This window comes from Bubalus kerabau, chromosome 19 (assembly GCF_029407905.1).
Source record: "Bubalus kerabau isolate K-KA32 ecotype Philippines breed swamp buffalo chromosome 19, PCC_UOA_SB_1v2, whole genome shotgun sequence".
Taxonomy (NCBI): Eukaryota; Metazoa; Chordata; class Mammalia; order Artiodactyla; family Bovidae; genus Bubalus; species Bubalus kerabau.
In genome coordinates, this window is record NC_073642.1 from 19,638,357 (window position 1) to 19,651,786 (window position 13,430).

A 13,430-nucleotide genomic window follows, 5' to 3' on the forward strand; every position below is an offset into this window, starting at 1 on the left:
AAACCGACGGAGGACAGTCCCCGAGGACTTTGAATGTGATGAAACCTGGTTTTGTGATTTCTGACTGTCCCAAACTGCAGTGCCCTGGAGCACCATCCCAGATCAGCCATTCACCAAGAGATAGACTTGTCTCCTTGTTTATTTCACTTAACAGACATTTATGGAATGCTTACCCTATGCCAGGTATGGTGTTAAGCAAAGGATATGTGACTGGTGGAATAAGGCATGCATACTGCCCTTTCATATATCCCAAGTGGGACTTCCCTGGTGGTCCAGAGGTTGGGAGTCAGCCTGCCAATGCAAGGGACACAGGTTCGATACCTGGTCCAAGAACAAGGATCCCATGTGCTGCAGGGTAACTAAGCTCCTGTGCCACAACTATTGAGCCTGTGTTCCAGAGCCAGAGAGCTGCAACTCCTGAAGCTCGAGCGCCCTGGAGCCCGTGCTCTGCAACAAGAGAAGCCACTGCGGTGAGAAGCCTGCACAACACAACTAGAGAGAAGCCCTTGCCCGCCTCTGCTAGAGAAAAGCCCATGCGCAGTGACAAAGACCCAACACTGCCAAAAATAAATTAAAAAACAAAAAGGAAAGAAATCTCAAGCTACTAAAAACAAATGCATGTCAACAGATGTTTTGAGAATACATTTTCACAATAAACATATAAAAAGTCACTTCCTGCAACACATTTAGAGGTACTAGGCCAGCATTCCTCATTTCCAATCACCATCTCCTCTGTTCCTGGCATCTTTTTCTTACTCTCCAGCTTCACTGAATCTGTTATAATCTGGGGACTACACGTGGCTAGAAACACCTTGCTACTGCTTGCTTTATTACCTGCCTGGAGACCCCAAACTCCCTGAATTAGGGTCTCCTCATTTGCTGGATGGGCCAGCCCTGAGTCACCCCAACTGTTTACCTTCTTTTCATCTTTGTCACAAAGCCCTCCTAGAAAAAAAAAAATCATGACACTAGCTTCTTGTAGTTTCACACTTCTAAATTTAAACTACCTAAGCTGATGGATACTGTACTCTACTGGTAGATCATTTCAAATGTCTATTCACAAATAGCCTCATATTCTTGATTCTATTTTTTAAAGGGATATAGCTATTTTTAAAAAGATATTTTGATGTGGATCATTTTAAAGTTGTTATTGAATTTGTTACGATATTTCTTCTGTCTTATGTTTTGGTTTTTTGGCTGCAAAGCATGTGAGATCTTGGGCCTCCCTGGTGGGTCAGTGGTAAAGAATCCTCCTGCAATTCAGGAGACATGGGTTTGATCCCTGGGTTGGGACGATCCCCTGGAGAAGGAAATGGCAACCCACTCCAGTATCCTTGCCTGGGAAATCCCATGGACAGACGAGCCTGGTGGGTTATAGTCCATGGGGCCATGGGGTGGCAAAGGAGTCCGACACAACTTAGTGACTAAACAACAACCTCAACTTGTGGGATCTTGGATCCCCAACCAAGGATCAAACCCACACCTCCTGCCCTGGAAGGCAAAGTCTTAACCACTGGACCACCATGGAAGTCCCATGACTCACATTCTTCATAAAGCTTTACTTAGGAATCAGAACACAGAACCCAACTCTGCCCTACCCTACTTTTTGTGCAATCTGACCAACACCAACTAATCTCTCTGATTCTCTGTTTAAAGATCTGTAAGTGGGAATAATAATACTAGCCTAGTCAACCTCAAAGTCCTTTGATGATGATCAAAGAGAAGCACTGGACCTGTGAGATGGGAGAAAAATTTTCTTGTTTTTAACTCTATCTGCAAACTGATGCATGAACTTGAGAAACACTGGCTCTTTCTCTGGACTTCAGTGTCTCCATCTGTTAAATAAGTGGGTTTTATAATACAACCTCCAAGTGGATATCTAGCCAGAACTTCATGAGTTTGTCAGTATAGATTGCTTACCCACATTTCATGGTATTTATCAAAGACCCTCACAAAATACTTAGGAGGTTAATAGGTGTAGGAGAAGAGTCTGACTGGGTAAGAGTCCTAACCATAGAATGACTGCACTTAAAGAATGCTGAAAATTGGATCAACATGGGTTTGAGGGCAGGACTCTAGCAGCAAATCCAAGTCTTGAGTTATTCAACTCTCTAAGAAATTAAAAATATGTTTCAAGTCATTACTAGTGTGTTGATAAAAGCTCTAGGTGACAAACTGGAAGGGAGAGTTGTATCTAGGCCATATAAAGCTTTGGCAGAGTGGAACAGGGAACAGATCTATGAAGAATTAGGCATTTTTTTCTGTACATAAGATTATAAATGGAGAAGAAAATGGCAACCCAGCCCAATATTCTTGCCTGAAGAATCCCATGGACAGAGGAGCCTTGCAGGCCATGGTCCATAGGGTTGCAGAGAGCCAGATATGACTGAAGTGACTAAGCAAGCAAGGTTCTAAAACAACAAAAACAACTAAATGCTTAAGTAAAGTGTGTGAAAAAGGCTAGTGGAAAGTAATTTAGAGTACTGGGTTACTAGTTCCATTGATGTGAACTTGGGCAAATAAACATGTTAGCCCCAGTAATGAAGGCCCACCTGGCAAACCCCTTCCTTTGTACATGATCTTTAAGAGCAGTGTATTCAATAAACTCACATCTCTGCCTGATTATACTACTACCAACTGTGAGAAGCTAAGGTTAGAGCATGACTAGAAGGGTCAGGTAGAGTCTTTGAATTGAGATCATACATTGGGATGGAATAGTTCAGGACTGTAACTATACAACCCAAGTGCCAGCATCCCCTTTCCTATGCTCATGGTAGACATCACCCACTGACCCCACATGCTTTTTCACTGACTGTAGATACAGTCACCAAGCTCTTCTCATCACTCTACTGCGAGCAACCACTACCGGTCATCAGAACTGCTACCTGAGACCTACTTTCCACCTCTGGGGCATAGAATACTTGGTACCAAGGCAATCAGATTTAAAAGCAACAAAAGGAGTCATTTTTTAGGGATAAAGGACATTCAGTGACATGGAAAGCATGAGGTACTTTGACCATAAAGTGACCCCTCCCAAGTATTTGGAAATAAAGACAAGGCAATTAATCTCCTTAAGAACAGCATAAAATGGATGAAAACATGAATTTACATCCAAGTCTGTCCGAAAAAGCCTGAGTGCCTTCCAGGCCATCATGGCTCATTTGTAAATTGATGGATGCAGATAATAAAAGAATATGATCATAGAGACCTGCAAAGGTCATGGAATTAGATGGTGGCGATGTTCATCCTCTCCTGGCTTCAGTCAGGGGAGAGAGGAGGATTTAGGCAGAAGACTGGGAAGGCAAGAATTCCTTGCTCTCAGATTAGTAGAGACATATCAGTATTTTTTGGCTGGATGCCATCGACCATTTGATACATCTGATGTCCTTGCTCTGACTTCTTCCTCCTTAAGTAACATTCTCAGTGTGGTCAGGCTTCCCACACAGGCTGGCTTACTGGGAGTGATGCTTTGATCATAGAGCCTTTTAATAATCCAGTCCCCTGTGAGCGTTAATAAATTGTCCTCCTGGTGCTAACTCCAGTCTCGTGGGTGTTTTAATTATTGTGAGACATTCTCTCAGGCCTTCTCACTGAGAAGCAGATTGTTTGGGCCTTTGGTAGGGAATCAGATCCTGCTTACTTTTTCTTAGGTGACGTTATTACATCTTTCAGACTCTGTTATTGTTGCTGTTGTTGTTCAGCCACTAAGTTGCAATCAACTCTTTGTGACCCCAAGAACTGCAGCATGCCAGGCTTCCCTGTCCTTCACCATCTCCCAGAGTTTGCTCAGACTCATGTCCATTGAATCAGTGATGCCATCCAACCAGCTCATCCTGTCATCCTCTTCTCCTCTTGCCTTCAATCCCTCCCAGCATCAGGGTCTTTTCCAATGAGTCAGCTCTCCGCATCAGGTGGCCAAAGTATTAGAGTTTCAGCTCCAACATCAGGCCTTCCAATGAATATTCAGGGTTGATTTCCTTTAGGATCAATTGCTTTGATCTCCCTGGCAAGTGGGGACTATAGGGTACACTTGAAAGTACATTGGATGTTATTCCTTGCCCATTATAAACACTTGACATATGGCTACATATTTTTTAATTAAGCACTTTTATTAAGTATTTTTATGTGCAACATCTCTGTGATAAAAACAGAGTGGGTTCCTTTGCCTTCAAGGGAATTTCTGCTGCAGAGAGCTACAGGATATGCATGTACCTGAAAGACTCAAGGACATGACTAAATAAACACAAAGGTCAAGAAGTTGGAGATTGACCCATTGAGTAAGGAAATGACCAACTTCAAGGACAAACCAGGCTGCAACTCAAAGGTCCATCCTGGCTATAGAGGTTAGAGAGCATGACTCAATGGAAGAGAGGTTGTCATGGTGTTTGGCAAAGGGAAAGAGATGGCATTTTGATGACCACTGCCAATCAAGTTTGGGATGTTGAACTTTTTTCCAGAGTGCCTGCAATCATCTACTAAGCAGGGTGTACTGTGGTGATGGTGGTAATAAAACCAGCAGCACCCCAAGTCAATGATTTTACAAAGCTCTTGAATATCCGTTATCCCATGTTATGCATAGGAATGAATGCACAGGTTATCAAGTTGCATTTGTTAAGAGCGAAAAAGGCAGGAAGACTGGGCTTAAACCAGCTTGTTTCTATCCACAAGGTTCAATGATCCTAACATCTTCCTCTGGAGTGACAAGGGGCATCACACACTTAGGAGGCCTGGAGAATGGGCTGTAATTCTGCAGGCCTTTGTTGACCACAAAATTCATAGTTACAGTTATCAAAAGTTAGTTCCTTATTGGAGCTACCAGATCCAAAATGGTAAAGCCCTTCCTGTGACCACCCAAATGTGCTTCTTTTTCTTCCTGGACATCCAACTGACCAGTTCCAATTGGTTTAAATCAGTCCCGGAAGATTGAGTGGTTTTTTTATTTTATTTTATTTTTTAATCTCTCCAGGTTCTTTTAAGTAGGCTCTTCTCCCCTTCAATGTTAGCATCCAGCACCAAAGACCATGATAGGAAATACTAGGCTTGTACCTTTAAATAATTTGCAGTTTCTTATATAGATCATCCTCGACTTACAACAGTTTGACTTTACCAGAGTATGATAATGATATGCATTCAGTAGAAACCATACATCGAATTTTGAATTTTGATCTTTCCCTGGGCTAGCAATATGCAGCAAGGAACTCTCTCATGATACTGCGTAGTGGCAATGAGTCTCAGCTTCTGGTCAGCCGTGATGTCACAACCCACGCATTTATAACCATTCTATACCAACACAACCCTTCTGTTTTTCACTTTCAGTTAAGTAATCAATAAATTTCATGAGACACTCAACACTTTTTTATAAATATACTTGGTGTTAGATGATTTTGTCCACTGAAGGGTAATGTAAGTGTTCAAGCCCATTTAAAGTAGGCTAGTCTAAGCCATGATGTTCAGCAGCTTAGGTGTATTAACTGCATCTTTGACTTCTTATATTTTCAATTTACAATGAGTTAGAAGTAAGCCCATTGTCCCTGGTGGCTCAGACAGTAAAGCATCCACCTGTGATGCAGGAGACCTGGGTTCAATCTCTGGGTCGGGAAGATCCCCTGGAGAAGGGAATGGCAATCTACTCCAGTATTCTTGCCTGGAGAATTCCATGGACAGAGGAACCTGGTGGGCTACAGTCCATAGGGTTGAAAAGAATCAGACACAACTGAGCAACTAACACACATACACAAGCCCATTGTAAGTCAAGGAAGATCTGTATATAATTTCTACCTTATTCATTTATGTAGAATAATAACTATCATCTACTGAGTGCCTAATAGGTAACAGGTAATTCACATACATTATCTTATTCAATCCACACAAAAGAAATTGTTTTCATTTTTTTCAGATGGAGGATCTAAGGCTTAGAGAATTGAAGAAAATTTCCTAAATTCTGGAGTTCATAAGCAGAAACTCAAGATTCAAAGGAATATCTTCTCTTCAATGTTAGCATCCAGCACTACATAATGGAAATACTCTGGCTTGCAACTTTAAATTGTAAGTGTATACTTGGCCCACTTTCTCTTGGGCCACGTTCTCCCCATCCCCACCTCAGCTTTGCCCTGTAGGATTAGCTAAACCTGAAAAGTCAACAAGCAGGAGTAAAAATTGTGTTTAAAATTCTGAATTTCAAATGTAATGTTGACCCAGTCTTCTGCCTTCTCCTCCTCCTCCTCCTCCTGTTTAGACTCAGATCACAAACTCTTGGGCTTCGAGGATTAGGAGAGAAATACAATTCCCCACCAGGAGGAAGTCAAGGGAATATACTGTTCTCTTTACATGCAAATATCTTAATTACAGCTGGTAAAGAAGATATTTGTATGGAAATTTATGTATCTTTATATGTTATATATTCAGTAGGCCATTAAAAAAAAAAACCCTTTATACTTGGGGAACCTAGACAGGGTCTATTATAATACTCGCCACTGTCAAGTTACAAAGAGGCTACCATCCCAGCCACCCATAGGAGCAGAGAGAGATGGAGTGAATCAACACCCCGCTGCCTTCTCTTCTCCTTCCTTGAGGTTGGGTTCCTGTACAAACATGCCTCAAGTTCTTGATATTTTCTGATGAGGATTCACCCTGGTCCTTTTTTTTTTTTTTTTTTTAATCAATATCTGTCCTCATGGAGATCAGGCTGACTATGATAGCGTCCATCCCATGCTTGCATCACGGCCATTGACAAAAGAAAACAGCTAGATTTCAATACTGTAGGGAGATGAAATCAAATTGAGGAGACTCCTAGAAACTGCTCTCAGAAAAAGGATATTATATATATATATATATATATATGGCATGGCAAGGGAGGGAAAGATTTATATCCTGTTGATTCCCCTCCAACGAATAAAATACAACCAATTACCTATGAGACATACCACGCCATTTTGGTCTCACTAAGCATCTACTTAGCCTTTTCCTGAGTGTTCTAATGTCTGTTTTAGAATATAATCTGTGTTTATCTCTTCTAAGGATATTGGACAGGATAAACTTGTTTTGCAGCAGGTAGAGGCTAGACATAACTGAGAACTTCCCATTTCTAAAGGGTGCTACAAATTAGAAAGAAAAGGATAAATCTCTCACCGATGAGAGTTTCCTTTTGCCACAGCTGGAAGGAATAAGGAGGAACCAGTGGAATCCCGGGAGATACAGGGGAATAGAGCAAACAAACCATCTGTCGGGGATGATTTTGAAGCTGCTCTGCCTGGGGCCACAGGGGTGAAATAGATGACATTTAAGGCTGCTTTCAGCTTCATGTTTCTTTAAAATTGAATGATTTGGCATTTGTTCATCTGTTTTTCTAACACTCCAGGGACACAGAATGGACTAGGTGGCCTAAAAGATGCATTTGTTAAAAATCTATCCTGACCCTTCATTTCACTGTTATTCTTTTTCAAGGTTACGATTCAAAACAGCAAGAGGCTTTGAGTTCCCAGGCCCTGGCCTTGAGTTCACCTTTCTCAGCCCCACTGATTCTGATGGCTTCTCTTCCATACTCCACTGCTACCGCCATGGCCAACAGCCTTATTGCCTCTTCCCTGGACCATGGCCACGTCCAACCTTAGTGGCCTCAGGTCCCAGTGGTCTCTCCTACATGACACTGCCTGATGGCTCGTCCTCACACAGCCTCATTTACACTAAAACAGATGACAAATTCCCAAGACTGTCCTGCAGCTACCCATGTCAGAACAGTTGGCCTTTCAAGAGCTACCACCGTGGTCCCACCCTTTATGAACATTTCCTTCCATGTGTCTTTCATATACCTTAGGTTTGGCTGGTTGAGTGATACACTGTTCTAGATCCCTCTCTCAGTGTGCCGATTTCCAAGCCATCTTCATTCCTCCTAAAATTCAACCCACTGACTGTCTCAAGATCCAAATCACCCATCTAATTAGATGGGCTTTTGGAATTGGTCATCCTATTGCATTACGGTGGAATTACAAATTTTCCTCCTGTTTTATATTTCCTAAGGAAATTTTTTTTTTGCCCCCCACTTCTGTGTCATGTGGGATCTTAGTTCCAGGACAGGATTGAACCAGAGACCCCTGCAGTGGAAGCGCAGTCTTAACCACTGGGCCTCCAGGGAAGTCCCACCCTCTGAAAATTTAATTCCCTTGGGAATAAAGATTGCATTTTCTTCATCCTTGCACATAGGGAATTGTACTGATTCCTGTCTCTAACACATGGACCTCCTCAATGGCTATGGGATTTGGCACAAGGGGAAATAAACCAGCATGGACAAGTTTAGCAAATGCACATGGTGAATTAATCATCCAAAGGCCGTAGAAATGTTCTAACACTGACTTATTGTTGACGAATCTCAAAGCCTTGAAGACATCACCAACCCTCATCAAGGCTTAGCTATAAAATGAAGGCTAACAATGTCTGACCTCTTACTTACCTGGAAGGTCTTAGAAGACCCTCCTATTTTCCTGGCATAGCACTAAGAGTCTGGTGAGAAAGTGCAAAGCTCCACAATCAGTATGTGTAAAATGAGCACTTCTTCTTTAGCTGGTTTGAGTGGGAGGGCTTACGAGATAGGGTGGGGAGGCATGAGGTGGGAGAATCAGATGGAATTCAAGGGCAGAGTCATTCATCCACTGATCCCCTGCTGCTACCATTCTGGTTGTCACCTCTGTCACTATTAAGTGTAGCTGGAATACATAAGATCTACTCTAGATCTTATCTGGAGAGCCTAGGACCTCCCTGGTGATCCAATAGTTAACAATCTGCCTGCCAATGCAGGGAACACAGTTCGATTCCTCATCTGGGAAGATCCCACATGCCACAGAACAACTAAGCCCACGTACAGCTACTGAGCCTGTGCTCTGGAGCTCATGAACTGAAACTATTGAGTCCACATGTTGCAACTATTGAAGCCTGCATACCCTAGAGCGCATGCTCTGCAACAAGAGAAGCCACCGCAATGAGAAGCCCGTGCACTGCAATTAGAGAGAAGCCCTGGCTTACGACAAAAGAGAAAGCCCGTGTGGCAATGAAGACCCAGCACAGCCAAAAATAAACAAATAAAATTAACTGGGGAGCCTGCTGACTGGATCCTGATGCCCAGCTCTGCAGAGCATGCAAGCCCCCCAACCCTCCCAAAAGTGATGCCTATTTGGGTTCTTCTTGGTCTGGCCTCATCCACTTCCTGCACTCTGAATTTCCACTCTGAGGTCATCCATGCATTGATTCATCTTTTTACTGGGTGTCTGCCAGGTTCTAGGTCCCATGCCAGGCACAGAGGATGGCAGAGTGAATAAGAAGGCACTCTCCTGGCCCTCTGGTTCAGTAAGATTGGAGCACCAAGCCCCTCCACAACCACTCTTCCTGTATCAACATACCATCTCCCTTCCAAATCAAAACATCTTAAAATATTTCTTTCCTGGAAACCCCAACCTCCTCTTCTTCTAGGACTTTCCTAATTCCAGACTTAACTCCTCAAATTGTAGCATTGTCTGATACTCTGAGAAAGATATAATGCTATTCAAAACCCACCCTTGTCAAAGCCTGTTTAAAGGCAATCTCCAAAGTGGCTGAGCCAGTGACCCATCAAGGAAAAGCGATCTGTAATGGGGCACAGTCTTAAGAAGACAGAACAAATCGCTCTGGCACTCACTCTGGGGCAGAGTTGTTTGTTTTTCTCTCTCTAAATGTGCAACAGGAAATTAGGCAGTTCACTTTTGTGTATCACTTTCATACGTGTACACGAGCCAGATGGCACCTCTTTGTGTTAAGAAATTTAGGATGGGGAACACATGTATACCTGTGGTGGATTCATTTTGATATTTGGCAAAACTAATACAGTTATGTAAAGTTTAAAAATAAAATTAAATTAAAAAAAAAAAAGAAATTTAAAAGGAAAGACTAGAAGGCGAAGTTTATCTCCACTTCCTCTGCCCTGCTAAACACTTCCTGGAATGTACACTGGGCAGGGGAGCACACATATACACATACAAACACACACACAACATACACACACACCAGAGTGATACGCATGTAGCTGTGTAAGGCGGGCTTCCCATGTGACCTAGTGGTAAAGAACCTGCCTGCTGATGCAGGAGATATAAGAGATGCGGGTTTCATCCCTGGGTCAGGAAGATCCCCTGTAGAATGGAATGGCAACCCACTCCAGTATTCTCGCCTGGAGAATCCCATGGACAGAGGAGCCTGGTGGGCTGCAGCCCATGGGGTCACAAACAGTAGGACACGACTTAGCACACATGCATGAAGCTGTGTTAGGCACCAGAAACCAGCAAACTCCTAGACCCAGTAGATTTCAGTAACATACGGTAGCCCAGAGGTGCAAACCTGTCCTGGCTGTCAGCTTGCAGAGAGAGTCCTTCAGTGTTCTTGCTATCTAATAAATTACCACCTTCCCCTGGAGTCTCAGCTGGTGTACCAAACAAAAAAATTAAAAAATCTTTCATAAATCACCTGAACATGGGCTTGGCTCTAAGATTCATGAGCAGGACCCTATAAACACTGACCAGAAGAACAGGCAAGTACTGATGACCCAGGATTTCTGGTTAAGTTGAAACCTCGGGAGGGAAATTTTCCCTACGTGGTCAACATAAAGATCTGCTCCTTCAGGGAAGCTGTGCTATCCCAGTTTAATTTCCAGTGGTCAGGAGGGCCTTATCTCTGACCCAAAACTTACACCTGAAAGCAAGATTATCCCTGAGGTTCTCCTGCCTTGGGTGTAATGGGAACTAAGGAAAACAAACAAATAATTTCTCCAGTTAGAAGTGTATTCCAGGCTCTTTATGCATATTAACTTGCTGAACATCAAAAACAACTCAATTGAGAGACTATGTTTGTCCTCGTTTGAAAAATGGGACGATTACATAAAGGTTTCAGCAAAACACATTGACGTTCCATGGCGGTTAATGGCCGTGTTAGGTTGTGAACACAGGTAAGTTGCACCCAATACAGAACTCCTTTGTCACCTCGATGTCATCCAGTATGAATAATAAGACTTCCTAGTTTATTACTGATGTGACCTCAGGCAAGTCTTTTGTTTTACAGAAGTGGGAGTGGGGCTGTGTTCATATTAAAGCATTGTGAGCATCTGAACATGAAGAAATGACAACCTGATCTTTGAATATGGAGAGTATAATATCTACCCACCACCAGTGGAGTATGTAGCTCTCTGATGGAGAGCTGTGTTTTGACTGCAATATTGTTGTTATTTAGTCACTAAGTCATGTCTGACTCTTTTGGGACCCCATGACTGTAGCCCACCAGGTTCCTCTGTCCATGGGATTTCCTAGGCAAGAACACTGGAATGGGTCACCATTTCCTCCTCTAAGGGATCTTCCCAACCCAGGGATAGAACCCAAGTCTCCTGAATTGCCAGCGGATTCTTTGTCAGGTAGCTCTAGTGGTAAAGAACCTGCCTGCCAATGCAGGAGACATAAGAGGTGCGGGTTTGATCCCTGGGTTGGGAAGACACCCTGGAGAAGGGGATGGCAACCCATTCCAGTATTCTTGTCTGGAAAATCCCATAGACAGAGGAGTCTGGAGGGCTACGCTCCACAGGGTCTCAAAGAATTGGACACAACTGAAGTGCCTTAGCCCATGGGAGCCACTGAGGAACCTTTGATTGCAATAGCTCTCCTTTTTTTAAATTTCATATTTCTTTGGGACCATCCATTTTCAAGCCAGGTGGCCTCTGCTTACCTGGCTTAGCCCTCGTGAAAAGGGAACTGTGGCTGCCTAGTATAAGAACAGCTTCCCATCTCACTCCCTTCCTTGAATTCCAACCTGCCCTAGAGCCCACAGAAGTGAGATAGATTTACTTCTTGTAACTCTCCCAGGAGTAAAGAGTGATAGTTCACAACTGTTTAAGCCAGGGCAAAGCAAGATCGTTGGGAGATGGGATCTTTTCTTTCTTTCTCTCTCTCTCTCTTTTAAATCAGAACGGAGAAATATTAAGTGCATTTCTTAAAGCAAGTTTGAAAGCTGAGGTTGCACACATGCAGTTCAGATACTGTTTTCCAAGATTCCAAGATTGGTCTAATCAAACATCCGCCTCACACAGAAAAACAATGATCCATCCCTAGCTTTTATCAACACCAACATAAATCTGAGCTCAGCCAGACAGGCCAGCAAACCCCATTATACAGAGTGCAGAGGCAATTAAATGGTGCCAGCTCCAGCTAGACTCACGAAATCTATGACCCATGGTCCCTTGGTAACCACACCAATGCTTCTCTTGGAAACAACTGGAAAAAATTGGTCTAGATGCTAAAGAAAGACTCTACTTTGATACTTCCTGGCAGGTCTGCCCTGCCCATCAGTCTGTGCCTACCACTACATCATGCTTCTTTTTCCAAATCTAGGGATGCTAAGACTGGGCAGGTGGTTAGACAGAAGAAGGGTTTCTTCTGTCAGCAGAAGGTAGCTTTCTGCTGACATTCTACCTTCCCTACTGTTCGATCTACTTTGCTTTATATCCTCATGATTGTATATCATCTGCCATCTTTCAGTTATACAGTGAACATGTCAATTTTTAGGCACAAAAGGAGTTTCTCAAATATTCCATTTTTCCCCAGGTTATGGCTAAAGTAAAGTGTCTTCACTGCTATATTTAAAATGGATAATCAACAAGGACCTACTGTATAGCATAGGGAACTCCGCTCAATGTTATGTTGCAGCCTGGATGGGAGGGATTTTGGGGGAGAATGGATACATGTATACATATGGCTGAGTCCCTTTGCTGGCCACCTGAAACTATCACAACATCGTTCATTGGTTATGCCCCAATGCAAAATTAAAAGTTAAAAAGAAATAAGATAAAGTGTCTTGAGTGATCCATTATAATGTCTGGGCAATGTTTTTTAGGCAAAGCCATCATGAGCATCCAGGCAGAGTTGATTTGCAGATGCCAATCCCAAACTCCCAGCCTCCTGACCCACCGTACTCAGGCCAAAAAGCTGGGTCCCTTGATTCACAATATGATCATTCATTCCATACAAAGAAGATGAGGGAAACTGCTGCCTTGTCTCTCTACCTCCAAAACATTGCACCACCTTCTCCTTATACACCACCCAAACCCCTCATCCATTCAAAGTCCCTAAAGTAAATCTCCCATGTACTTGAAGCATCTGCCTCTCTAATCAATATACAGAAGTTATTGTATCTCTGTATACAGGTTGCACCCATATTTCTCCTTTGGGGAAAAATGCCACTGATGCCCACTTGTCCTTTCCCTGGCAATAATAACACTGTCAGAATCACTCCATGATCCATGGGAAGAAGATTTTCAAATATTAAGGGGGAAAATGTGGGGGGGTGCAAAGTAAGATACCTATTACTATAAAGTAGAAAAGTGTATTGAAGTAAAGTTGAACAGGGTGTTTCCTTTCACCATCAAACAGCTT

At 42.9% G+C, this 13,430-nt stretch overlaps 1 protein-coding gene across 2 annotated transcripts in view; it reads right to left on the minus strand.

Annotated features, from left to right (window-relative positions):
* NTRK3 (neurotrophic receptor tyrosine kinase 3) overlaps positions 1-13,430 on the minus strand; it is a 425,220-nt gene that overhangs the window by 39,509 nt on the left and 372,281 nt on the right. The gene's annotated exons all lie outside the window — the stretch shown is intronic.